The 11,524-nt window shown below is 39.8% G+C and overlaps 1 long non-coding RNA gene across 1 annotated transcript; it reads right to left on the bottom strand.

Moving 5' to 3' along the window:
- Positions 1-764: 764 nt before the first annotated feature.
- LOC107077212 (uncharacterized) lies at positions 765-9,616 on the bottom strand. The gene is made up of 7 exons (XR_011189295.1): positions 9,526-9,616; positions 8,804-8,908; positions 8,070-8,216; positions 6,863-6,889; positions 6,388-6,414; positions 2,567-2,593; positions 765-2,310 (listed from the first exon to the last, which is right to left on the bottom strand). It is a non-coding gene; the product is annotated as an uncharacterized lncRNA (long non-coding RNA).
- Positions 9,617-11,524: the final 1,908 nt, after the last annotated feature.

Here is an 11,524-nt window from a genome sequence, read left to right as displayed (position 1 = left end):
TGCTTTGTCACTAATCTTGTTTATTTTTCTCTCTTCACTTCATTAAGCTTGCCCTGTTCTTACTACATTAAGCTTGCCCTGTTCTTACTAAAATATCAAGTAAGTGATTCTGTTTTCTGTTGTCTGTTTGTCTATTCGTGCTCAGCTGTCAGGAGAATTCAGTCGAAAAGGAATTACATTATGCTTTCTGAGTTGTACTGTGTATTACTCTTCCAATCTTCCAACTTTTCCAAAGGACAACATAGAAATTTAAGTTTTGGAAATGTATCGATGTATTAATAAAATGTTGCATTGATTTTCTAAAGTCATCTATACAGTTGCAGAAGTAAAAAAAATAAGTTGTTTGTACAGAAGTTTTTTTTTCTTTGCACATATGCTCAATTAATATTAGGTGTCATAAAGTTTGTCTTGTTATTTGTGTATGAGCTGAGTTCGAAAGGAAATTAGCTAGTGTTCTCTGACCACAAAGAAACTAACATTTATCAAATGCTGCCAGGAGGTCATCATGGAGTGGTACTGTAGCTTAGCAACTGACAAGATTTAAAACTATGTATACAGTAGCTTTATACCACAGAAGGCATTTTTGCTTTTCAATGTAAGTTATCTAAGTTAAGTTATTTAAGGCTGCCTATCTTTCAGAAAAGCTTTTGATTTCCACCTGTATCTTGAGAGATGAAACGGATTTTGAGATATTGAAATAAACTCTTTCTTTTGATTATCTTTTCAAAGGAATCTTCAAAATCTTGTTGCAATATTCACTTTTATTCATAGATACATTAATGCAGATAAGCAATCAATTATTCTGGATTTAATAAAAAGATTAGAACAAATACTTTTATTTACTACATTAAAGAGCAAAATAATAATTGATAGACTTTGGTTTAAACACATATTCTATGTGCTCTGAGTACAGAGACAAAAAACAAATAATGGTAGCATGAGGGAACAGCACACAAAGTTTAAATGTTACTAGCTTCTGGTAGCTACTGTATTTGGACAGATCACCCTCTTACATGGTAATAGTATTAAATTGCTTAGCTATTTCTATGGCAGCAACATGCTCAAAACAGAAACGCAAATGTAGTCTATACCTGAAAAAAGAGAGCCCCCAAAGGTTTGCAAATGGTCTCTTCAGGGGAGCTTGTGCCTTATTCAGGGGAGCTAAACTCCCCCGTAGTTCGCACCATGTCTACAACCCAAGAGCAAGTAAGGAGCTGGCTGTGTCAGAGCTCTGCAATGGAGTGGAAGAGATGGGCTGCAGTTTCTCTAGTCTAGAAGGTTTTTAAAACAGTCTTGGTCCTGGAAGGTCAGTGGTCCAAAGTTTCAGTCCATCTCAGAGCATTATTTAATAATTAAGAATTGCCAATTTATCTTGTTACACCCAAACAGTTGTGTTTTTGAGATCTCGGCACAGAGTTACAGAGACCCGGGTTCGCGCCCGGGCACTGAGGACGAACTGGCAGGGCAGGAGGGACAAGGGCGGAAACCCCAAGAACTGTTACATAAATTACAAAATCAAATTAGAAAGGCAATCATTTAGAAGTGCAGCTGAATCTCATAGAGCAGACACAGTCGACAATGAAGTTAAAGCCTTTCTGAAAAGAAGGGATTCAAGTTTAGAGTGCTTGAGCTTGAGAGGCATCTAGAAGAGTTGGGTGGACGAAGGTCATGAGCTGGAGAGCGGACAGATAATACATTAGGTGCTAATCCATGTACAGTAGGACCTTATAGGAATAATACACAACTACTGGATGTTTGCAGAAATATATCAAACACAAAGTCTCATTCCAGTTTAATTCTCAAACTCAAGAGGAGGAACAATGGAAATGCCTTGTTCACTTTCTGTGTAGAACAATGGGTAGAATGTTTCTGTGAAATCTACATTGGCAGTGTAAATGAGATTCTGAGTCTCCACTTTGAAAAATGACAGCTGCCTTTCCTCGCAGTTTATATAGACCCCCACTCTCTGGGGAAGCAGATCCTGAGATAATGGTGTTCGAGGGTCAGTAATGGAACTAAACTTGGTTTTATACCAAAGCTCCACTGCCCAGGCCCCGTTTTCAGGACTCAGGTATGTATTTCTAGGAGCAGATCCCCTGAAGATGCCCACACCCCAGTTCAGATTATCCCTCACATCCACCTCCCAGTAGTGCCTCCCTGAGATGAATCCCACTTTACCCAAAACACCCGTATTGTAAGTAAATCTAGTAGATGCAGAAGACTGAGGCACATCAGACAAGACTGCACATTTCCCATCCTTGGAGATGTTCAGGTTGACGTGGGCTGTATCAGGGTCCAGGACTACGTCAGCTGTAAGAACAGAGCATGATGATAAAAAACAGAGGCCTTGGGTATGTCTAGTAAAAGAAAATGTTTATATTCCAAATAAATCTTTGCAGTACTCCTTAAGAAACTGGAAATGTTGCAGTTGGAGAAAAAGATTCTAACTCATATAACACAACATATTCAATACTATATCATCCAATCTAATCTTCTGTGTAAAGTACTCCAGGGACAGTATATCTGGTATAACTCACTTCACCACAGGTGCCAAGTTTTGGATTACCTGATGCATTTTGAATCCATTTCCACACTAGGAGAAAAAAAAAAACAGACACAAGTCTTCTTAAAATGTAAAACAAATAGGATACGGCTTTCCAGCCAGGGACTACTAAAAGACACAAATTTATGAATAAATCAGGATGTTGTTTAGACATTCTAGTCCAGACAGAACAACACTGCCTTCTGGTCGACCACCATCCTGTTTTTCTTAAGAGAGGTCTGTCACCCCAGTACTGACCAGATCAGACCACAAGGTGGCAAGAGCGCAATAGTTGTTGAATTGTATTAACCTTTACTGCCTCTTAACATTTGTCTTGCACATGAAAAGCTCGTAAACATATACAGTGCCTTGCGAAAGTATTCGGCCCCCTTGAACTTTTCAACCTTTTGCCACATTTCAGGCTTCAAACATAAAGATATAATTTTTTTTATTTTATGTGAAGAATCACCAACAAGTGGGACACAATTGTGAAGTGGAACGAAATCTATTGGATTTTTGAAACTTTTTTAACTAATAAAAAAATGAAAAGTGGGGCGTGCAAAATTATTCGGCCCCCTTGCGTTAATACTTTGTAGAGCCACCTTTTGCTGCGATTACAGCTGCAAGTCGCTTGGGGTATGTCTCTATCAGTTTTGCACATCGAGAGACTGAAATTCTTGCCCATTCTTCCTTGCAAAACAGCTCGAGCTCAGTGAGGTTGGATGGAGAGCGTTTGTGAACAGCAGTTTTCAGCTCTTTCCACAGATTCTCGATTGGATTCAGGTCTGGACTTTGACTTGGCCATTCAAACACCTGGATATGTTTATTTGTGAACCATTCCTTTGTAGATTTTGCTGTATGTTTGGGATCATTGTCTTGTTGGAAGATAAATCTCCGTCCCAGTTTCAGGTCTTTTGCAGACTCCAACAGGTTTTCATCCAGAATGGTCCTGTATTTGGCTGCATCCATCTTCCCCTCAATTTTAACCATCTTCCCTGTCCCTGCTGAAGAAAAGCAGGCCCAAACCATGATGCTGCCACCACCATGTTTGACAGTGGGAATGGTGTGTTGAGGGTGATGAGCTGTGTTGCTTTTACGCCAAACATATCGTTTTGCATTGTGGCCAAAAAGTTCGATTTTGGTTTCATCTGACCAGAGCACCTTCTTCCACATGTTTGGGGTGTCTCCCAGGTGGCTTGTGGCAAACTTTAGACGAGACTTTTTATGGATATCTTTGAGAAATGGCTTTCTTCTTGCCACTCTTCCATAAAGGCCAGATTTGTGCAGTGTAAGACTGATTGTTGTCCTATGGACAGACTCTCCCACCTCAGCTGTAGTTCTCTGCAGTTCATCCAGAGTGATCATGGGCCTCTTGGCTGCATCTCTGATCAGTCTTCTCCTTGTCTGAGCTGAAAGTTTAGAGGGACGGCCAGGTCTTGGTAGATTTGCAGTGGTCTGATACTCCTTCCATTTCAAGATGATCGCTTGCACAGTGCTCCTTGGGATGTTTGAAGCTTGGGAAATCTTTTTGTATCCAAATCCGGCTTTAAACTTCTCCACAACAGTATTACGGACCTGCCTGGTGTGTTCCTTGGTCTTCATGATGCTCTCTGCGCTTTCAACAGAACCTTGAGACTATCACAGAGCAGGTGCATTTATACAGAGACTTGATTACACACAGGTGGATTCTATTTATCACCATCAGTCATTTAGGACAACATTGGATCATTCAGAGATCCTCGCTGAACTTCTGGAGTGAGTTTGCTGCACTGAAAGTAAAGGGGCCGAATAATTTTGCACGCCCCACTTTTCATTTTTTTATTAGTTAAAAAAGTTTCAAAAATCCAATAGATTTCGTTCCACTTCACAATTGTGTCCCACTTGTTGGTGATTCTTCACATAAAATAAAAAATTTATATCTTTATGTTTGAAGCCTGAAATGTGGCAAAAGGTTGAAAAGTTCAAGGGGGCTGAATACTTTCGCAAGGCACTGTAACATATATGAAAATAATACCATACAACAACAAAACAATACCTTAATACAAAATCACAATCCACAACATTGCTTAATCAGAACTCTTTCAGTACCATATGTTTAAAAAAACAATCATCTTTAAAAAGTGTAAAAACAGTAATAGTACTGTACATACTGTACACATTTTACGTTATTCAAAAATTGAATACTTTGAGGTATAAAGGAATTCAATGCTTTCTTAGTTCTCTGTTACTTTATTACTGTCATCTCTCGGTTCTCCTCCCCATTATTAGTAGTAGTGTTAGTGTTAGAGTTAAAGAGCGGATGAGAGGGGTCATTCAAGATTTCAAGATACCCATTGGGTATGTCATTGGGTCCAAGGTTTCTTGCCGTAAGCCCTGATTACTTTGTTTGGGTTCTCTCTTATATAAAAATGTCAAAAGTGTGCTCTATATATTAAAACTCCTTTAACGTCCTTAAAAATACAACCCCTGTTGCACCTTCACTCTCCTTGCCTCCATATTGGTAGTCCCAGTCAATTTAAAATCAATAATACTGTCAGGGTATTTATACACATTTACTATGTCAGTATCAGTTCCATTAACAGTGACAGGGGTCATAGGAATAGAACAGTTCTTCTGAAATTCAATTAGAATGCTGACCAAGCTCACAGCCATCATGAACAACGCCTCTCATCCGCTACATGGGACTGTAATTAGGCAGTGGAGCACTTTTACCACCAGACAGCTCCAGCTACGGTGTTCAAGGGAACATCTCCACAGGTCCTTCCTCCTGGTGGCTGTCAGGGTGTATAACGCTGCCCTAGGCTAGGACTGTTAGCCCTTCATCTGCTCATCTATGGACAGCATGCTGCACTAATGTACTTTTTGTACACTAAATCTGCATATACCTATGCGCATATTATTTATTTTGTATTGCTGTACTTATTTAAATTTTTCGTCTCTTCGGATGTCTGTTTTTGCTTGTCTTGGGCTGGGCTGCTGTAACATCTCAATCTCCCTTCCGGATCAATAAAGTCTTATCTATCTATCTGTCTATCTGTCTGTCTGTCTATCTTATCAATTCCTTAATGTTGTTTGTGTTTTAAAACAGTGAATTACCCACAAGCTTGGGGAACCACTGTACTGGTGCTGATGGTGAGAGTCTTGTCTGAGTTCATTCACACACACTGTTGGCAATAAATAAGAAAATTGTATAACCACTGACTGAGTGTGTGACATACTCCCATATTCCAAAACTTCCCTTCCAAACCTTTTTGCCTGAAGAGTATTAAATATCAAAGGAAAGTCAGCAAAAAGTAAGGACACATAAGATGATGGAGTTTCTAAATGCTCATAAAATTTCATAGTCACAGTCTGATCTTCAACTCCTCGTTTTGCCCTGTATGCAAATTGGGATCCACTAGTTGCCAAATGCAGATGGAACAAAACTATTTATTTAAACCATTTTTTGGGACTGAATTAGTGGTACTGGATGCAAATCTTTTAATTCAACAGGCCTTGTTTGTTTTAGGTATAGCTATAATTGCAGATGTTTTCCACAAATACAAATGTGTCCAGTGACTTCTGCGAACATTTACACAATACAGGCCTGCATTGTTAGGATTAATATCCACTATCCTATCTGTGGTAAAAGAGCAGATTCTTGTGCAGTGTGAGTCTGTTAGGAAAGGAGACATTAATTTGAATTTTTCCTTCACTAAGCAACTACAAGAGCAGAGACACTCTCCCCAGAGTCACGGAAAATAATTCTTAATCATGATTCCTTGAATTTAAAATTCTGCTTTTTTAAAGATTGTGTCATAAAAAGTCACACTTTATACAATGAGCATAAATGTGTTTTTTCTTACCTGCTGCAGGTATTCTTCCTTCTCTTTCTGTGAAGAGGACATAACACATGTAAAATGTCAGATATGGATGTAAAATCTAAATTATGCCATAATATGACAGCTCCATTTTTATAAATCCTCTAACACAATAATGAGTCAGGGAATTTCTTTAATTTCCTTTTAATATGAGTGAAAGTTACATCTGTGGAGATCAGGTGTTAAGTAAACAGATCATTTCTTTCGGAAATTAAATCTTTAGACCATCAGATGTTGTCTGTTACTTGAAAAATCTTCAAAGACCAAAGGCATTTTTGGGAACAATAGTCTAAAAATCTGTTGGTTTACAGTCATTCTATTTATTAAAATGAATGTGTTTAACATTTGTTTTGAGTCATTATTTATTTTGCATTTCACTTATTGGTATGATGAGAATTCATGTCTCCTGACACCTGAGCATGAATACACAAATTAAAGACAGAAATACAGAGTCACTTACTTGATATTTTAGTAAGAGCAAAGCAGGCTTAATAAAGTGAAGAGAAAAAAACAAGATTAGTGCAACATGGTCTGATAATGACACTGTGTGAAGTTTGGCTCCTGGTGTTCACAAGCAGTCAGGTCTCAGAGCAGAAATACTGTATCTTTAACATGGTGAATAAATTAATAACAATAATAATAATAATTGCTTACACTTATATACAGTAGCGCTTTTCTGGACACTCCACTCAAAGCACTTTACAGGTAATGGGGACTCCCCTCCACCACCACCAGTGTGCAGCCCCACCTGGATGATGAAACGGCAGCCATAGCGCACCAGAACGCTCACCACACATCAGCTCTCAGTGTGGAGGAGAGTAGAGTAGTGAAGCCAATTCAAGATGGGGATTATTAGGAGGCCATAATTGCTAAGGGCCAATGGGAAATTTGACCACAGAGAGTCAGGACCTCAGTTTTACGTCTCATCCGAAGGACGGCACCTGTTTACAGAATAGTGTCCCCGTCGCTATACTGGGGCATTAGGACCCACACAGACCCTTCTGGCCCTATTAACACCACTTCCAGCAGCAGCCTTAGTTTTTCCCAGGAGGTCTCCCATCCAGGTACTGACCAGGCTCACAGCTCCTGAGCTTCAGTGGGCTGGCAGTTGTGAGTTGCAGGGTGATATGGCTGCTGGTATTGTTGTAAATTGTCTACAATATTCTAAATAAGGCCTTACAAGCTCATGCTCCAATACTAACATGTCCCCCTTGATGTCACCATTATACTTTTGAAGATTCTCGTATTTGTTTTGTCATTGTTTTGCTTCCCCACATTGTCTGGAAGAAGAATTTGATGTTTCAACATACTGTAGGTACCTAAATCTTTTTCAAAAGCACTCTCTTCTAACTCTAACTTTGTATTTAAAGATTCTTGCTTTATACATGCAAAGAACAGAAACCCTGATGGTGTTTAAGAAAGCCTCTTTGTTAGACATCATCTGCCAAGGGTTTTCCATCAATCTTCATAATGTTCTTCAATTTTACGTAATGGCTTTTTATATTTTAGTTGCTACCTCTACAATGTTTTGCAGTCCTCCTATTTTGATATTACTTGCTATCTTGAGAAATGAAAGGATGTTAAATCTGTCAACGGAAGTTGCTTAGAAGTCGCTTTTGAGAAATAATAAAGAACAGAAAACTTTGAAAATCCACACTTGTACCAACCTATCGTATAGTTGCTGTTGCATAGTTGGACCAGGTTGTGTCTATTTATGATGTCGCTACAGCGTTTAGCTTCTTCATGAACATCAGTCGAATTGTCTTGCAGGTTCAAACAGCTGTTGTACATGTCCTCCAGCATCATCCACAGTTCTTATTATAAAATGACAAGATTAGTAAGCAGTGCCTTTCAAGAAACACAAAGCGCTGTGCAATGGCAGACACTATATGCTACAGCAACAAATGTAATACTAACAGACTCTTGTGAAAGAAGACATTAAGAACTTTAATGAGAAGATCTGAATAGGTCTACAGTCATAAGTACAACAAACTCACTTCCATTTTTCTTCTCACTATTATCTTCAATAGAGTGAAAAAGCTTTATTGACCACTGTGTGAAATCTACTCCTGGGCAGAGTGTGTAGGCTTTCTCACACCTGATTTTCAGCAGAATGATCTTCAGGTCTAACTGTTCTTTAATTGTTCAAGAGAAGATATTGGGACACTGGAAGATACTGAGGATTGGGGAGATGTTGTAGGTTTCAGCTACTTGTCAATTGTTCCAGAGGGTCTAAAATAAAAACTGACACAGCATTGCCAAGCATGTTAGCAAATTTGCTGCAGTGTTAATCTGTATCTGTGTTGATGACCTAAGGACCCAGGCTCTAATGATCACCTGGGACTGAGACCTGAGAGGCATACCTAAAACACAGTAACTTACCTAAATTTAATAAGCTTACCTTGTTTTAAAGCAGAAGAGCTCCAGTTTGAAGATGAACAATTTGTTTGCACACAGGAGGTGTTTTGGAGTAGAACTTGGGTAAATGTTGGTTGCCTGAGGAAATCTTAAATAAATAAAAGAAGACAATTACAGTCTAATTGCCGATCCAAGATTGAAATCATCCTGTGCTCAACAGTAAGCAAATGTTTCTGAATATGTTTTTCTCCAATAACTAAACACAACACCACACTCTTGTATTATATGTGGAGATTTTATAAGTGAACTTCACGTTACAATGACACTGAAATCATCACCAACCAGCATTTCTCTTTTCCTGCTGTATCTTTGTGATGGTAGAGGTGTAAAAGGCAGTTACAGCACTTGAGACTTGATTATATTGGAATAGAGATTCTATCAGTATAGAGAAGTGTTCGACAGGAGGTGGGAAATACTGGGATATACTGTACAGTAGGAAAGAAATAGGCTGGGAGATATAAAAGACAGCAAGCAGACAAGACCAGGGATGAATGGAGGTACAGATTCTACCTGCTGTGCTGGAAGTACAGTTGTTAACCAGCTATCAAGTAAAGGAGGAGAAGCTGGGAAGTAGCATTGATACACTTTATTTTTTGTCCTCTTAATCCCACTCTTTTGAACAGCCCAGGTACCAAATTAAGGAGCTTTATCATAACTTTGACACTTCTGCTATACATATCCAAACACATCAGTTACTGTGCTTACAATAAGAACTGAAGACGACAGTGGTTATCAGGAGCACACAGCTCAAACCCGAGCAGATGAGGGCCAGGATCTTGTACGGAGAGCCGTCTCTTTGGGATTTCTCCACCGATTCCAGAACTGAAAAGAAAACTCTCTAAGACATTCAGCTTTTTCAAAATATCTCCAGAAAGACATACAGAACATCGCTTGGACAACCATTTCCTCAGGATTTATAGATTATAAATTATAGATATAGAGATACTGTGTATCAAAGTTCCTTTGAAGTTCATTGGCTTGCCTGCATGTCGCAACACTGCTGATGACTACAATGGTTTTGACATTGTGTATTAATGGTGCAACAAGTGTGTGTTGTTTTAAATTATATTTTGCAACACATCACCTGTGTAACTGATCACAATGTAATTGATCCAGATCTTTAGAAATTGGTGATTTAATGGTCATCCTGTCATGTTAGTCTCGGCTGCTGGACTGTGGGTTATCTAACAACCAGGAGCTCCTGTGAATAAATCCTCGGACCTGGCAGAGCTCAGGACTCTGCAATTGAGTGTGGACATGGGGCACCTCAAGCTTTGCTCCAAGTATTTCACCTCTCTGGTTTGCCTGTTTTCTAACCCCTGCTTCGTTCCCCACTAGGTCCCCGGATCACCCCTCCGGCTTTGTTTGCTTTGTTTCACTGTCCTGGAATTAGACTGTTGCTCTGTCTTGACTCCTGTATTTGTCTCTCATATCTTTAATCCTTGTCTGTAAGACCATGGACTTGGAATGTGTTTCCCTGGCCAGCAGCAGTACTTTATTCCCCCGTGTGCTTGGCTACTCAGTTTGTCAGTCTGCAAGCAACCTAGCCTAAGCAATCTAATCACCATGAGATTCTGAGCGCATTGAGTTGGTTTTTGACCAAACCCGTTCAAGGTGCTCCTGTGAATACATCCTTGGACCTGAAAGAGCTCAGAACTCTGTGATCAAGTGCGGACTCTGGGCACCTCAAGCTTTGCTCTGAGTATTTCACCTCTCTGGTTTGCTTGTTTTCTAGCCACTGCTTCATTCCCGACCAGGTCCCTGGATCACCCCCTGGTTACACTGTCCTGAAATTAGACTGTTACTCTGTCTTGACTCCTGGATTCGCCCTTTGTTGGTATTGAAGGAATGTTATAAATTTTATAAAAGCTAAAAAACCTGCTTGTCTTTTAGCTTCCTAACTGCTTATAACCCTGGCAAGTGGAAACACACCAGGGGGCATCTATAGGTCAGTGGAAAAATACAGCTCATGTCTTGTTTTGCGAATGTAAGCAGTAAGGAAAAGTCTTAACAGGGAGTTGTTTTTCTCTACGCAAGCTTGACTGAAAACTAATGATTCGTTTCAGGGATTAGGTAATCTATGTCAAAAGTAGGAAGTTTGTCTGTTACCGTGTATAAAAAGCGCTGAGCTATATCTTTCGTGGAGACTAGCTATTGCAAACTTCTCTCCCGTGTGCACACGAATAAACAGCTCTTCTTTCACCAACATGCGAATTCTGTCATTTTAATGTTTCTTCAGTATCCTGTCTCTCATGGTTTCACCCCCACTGGTCTCAGTAATGCACAGCTCTGTGCAATTCTCTGTGTGTTGTTTGCAGGCTGGATCGCACTCTGAGCCCCTTCCCAGGGGTGTGACATAACAGATCCCCAAACCAGACAGTCTGATGCCACTGCTGCACACCACTCCAGATTGATCATTACAGAATCAACTGCAGAAGTCACACTGAAAGAAAAACATATCTGCCGACAGTACCTCCCAGGTTTCCTTTGCTCTGCAGTTCTGCTTCCCCACCTTTGTAGCAGTTGGGTGGCTTGAAGGTATCTTCAATGTTGGTGTAAATGTGTTCCATGTTTACCATTCAGCTTCTGTCAGCACAGACTGAACTGAGTCCAACACAGCACAGGAGTTGTCACTACTGACAACTGAAAAAGCCAAGCCTGACTTCATAAGGAAATAAGAGAACCCCCCTTTTTATCTGTGGTG

Source organism: Lepisosteus oculatus, chromosome 4 (genome assembly GCF_040954835.1).
Source record: "Lepisosteus oculatus isolate fLepOcu1 chromosome 4, fLepOcu1.hap2, whole genome shotgun sequence".
NCBI lineage: Eukaryota > Metazoa > Chordata > Actinopteri > Semionotiformes > Lepisosteidae > Lepisosteus > Lepisosteus oculatus.
Note: the sequence above shows the minus strand (reverse complement) of the source record. Positions and strands in the feature narration are given on the sequence as shown.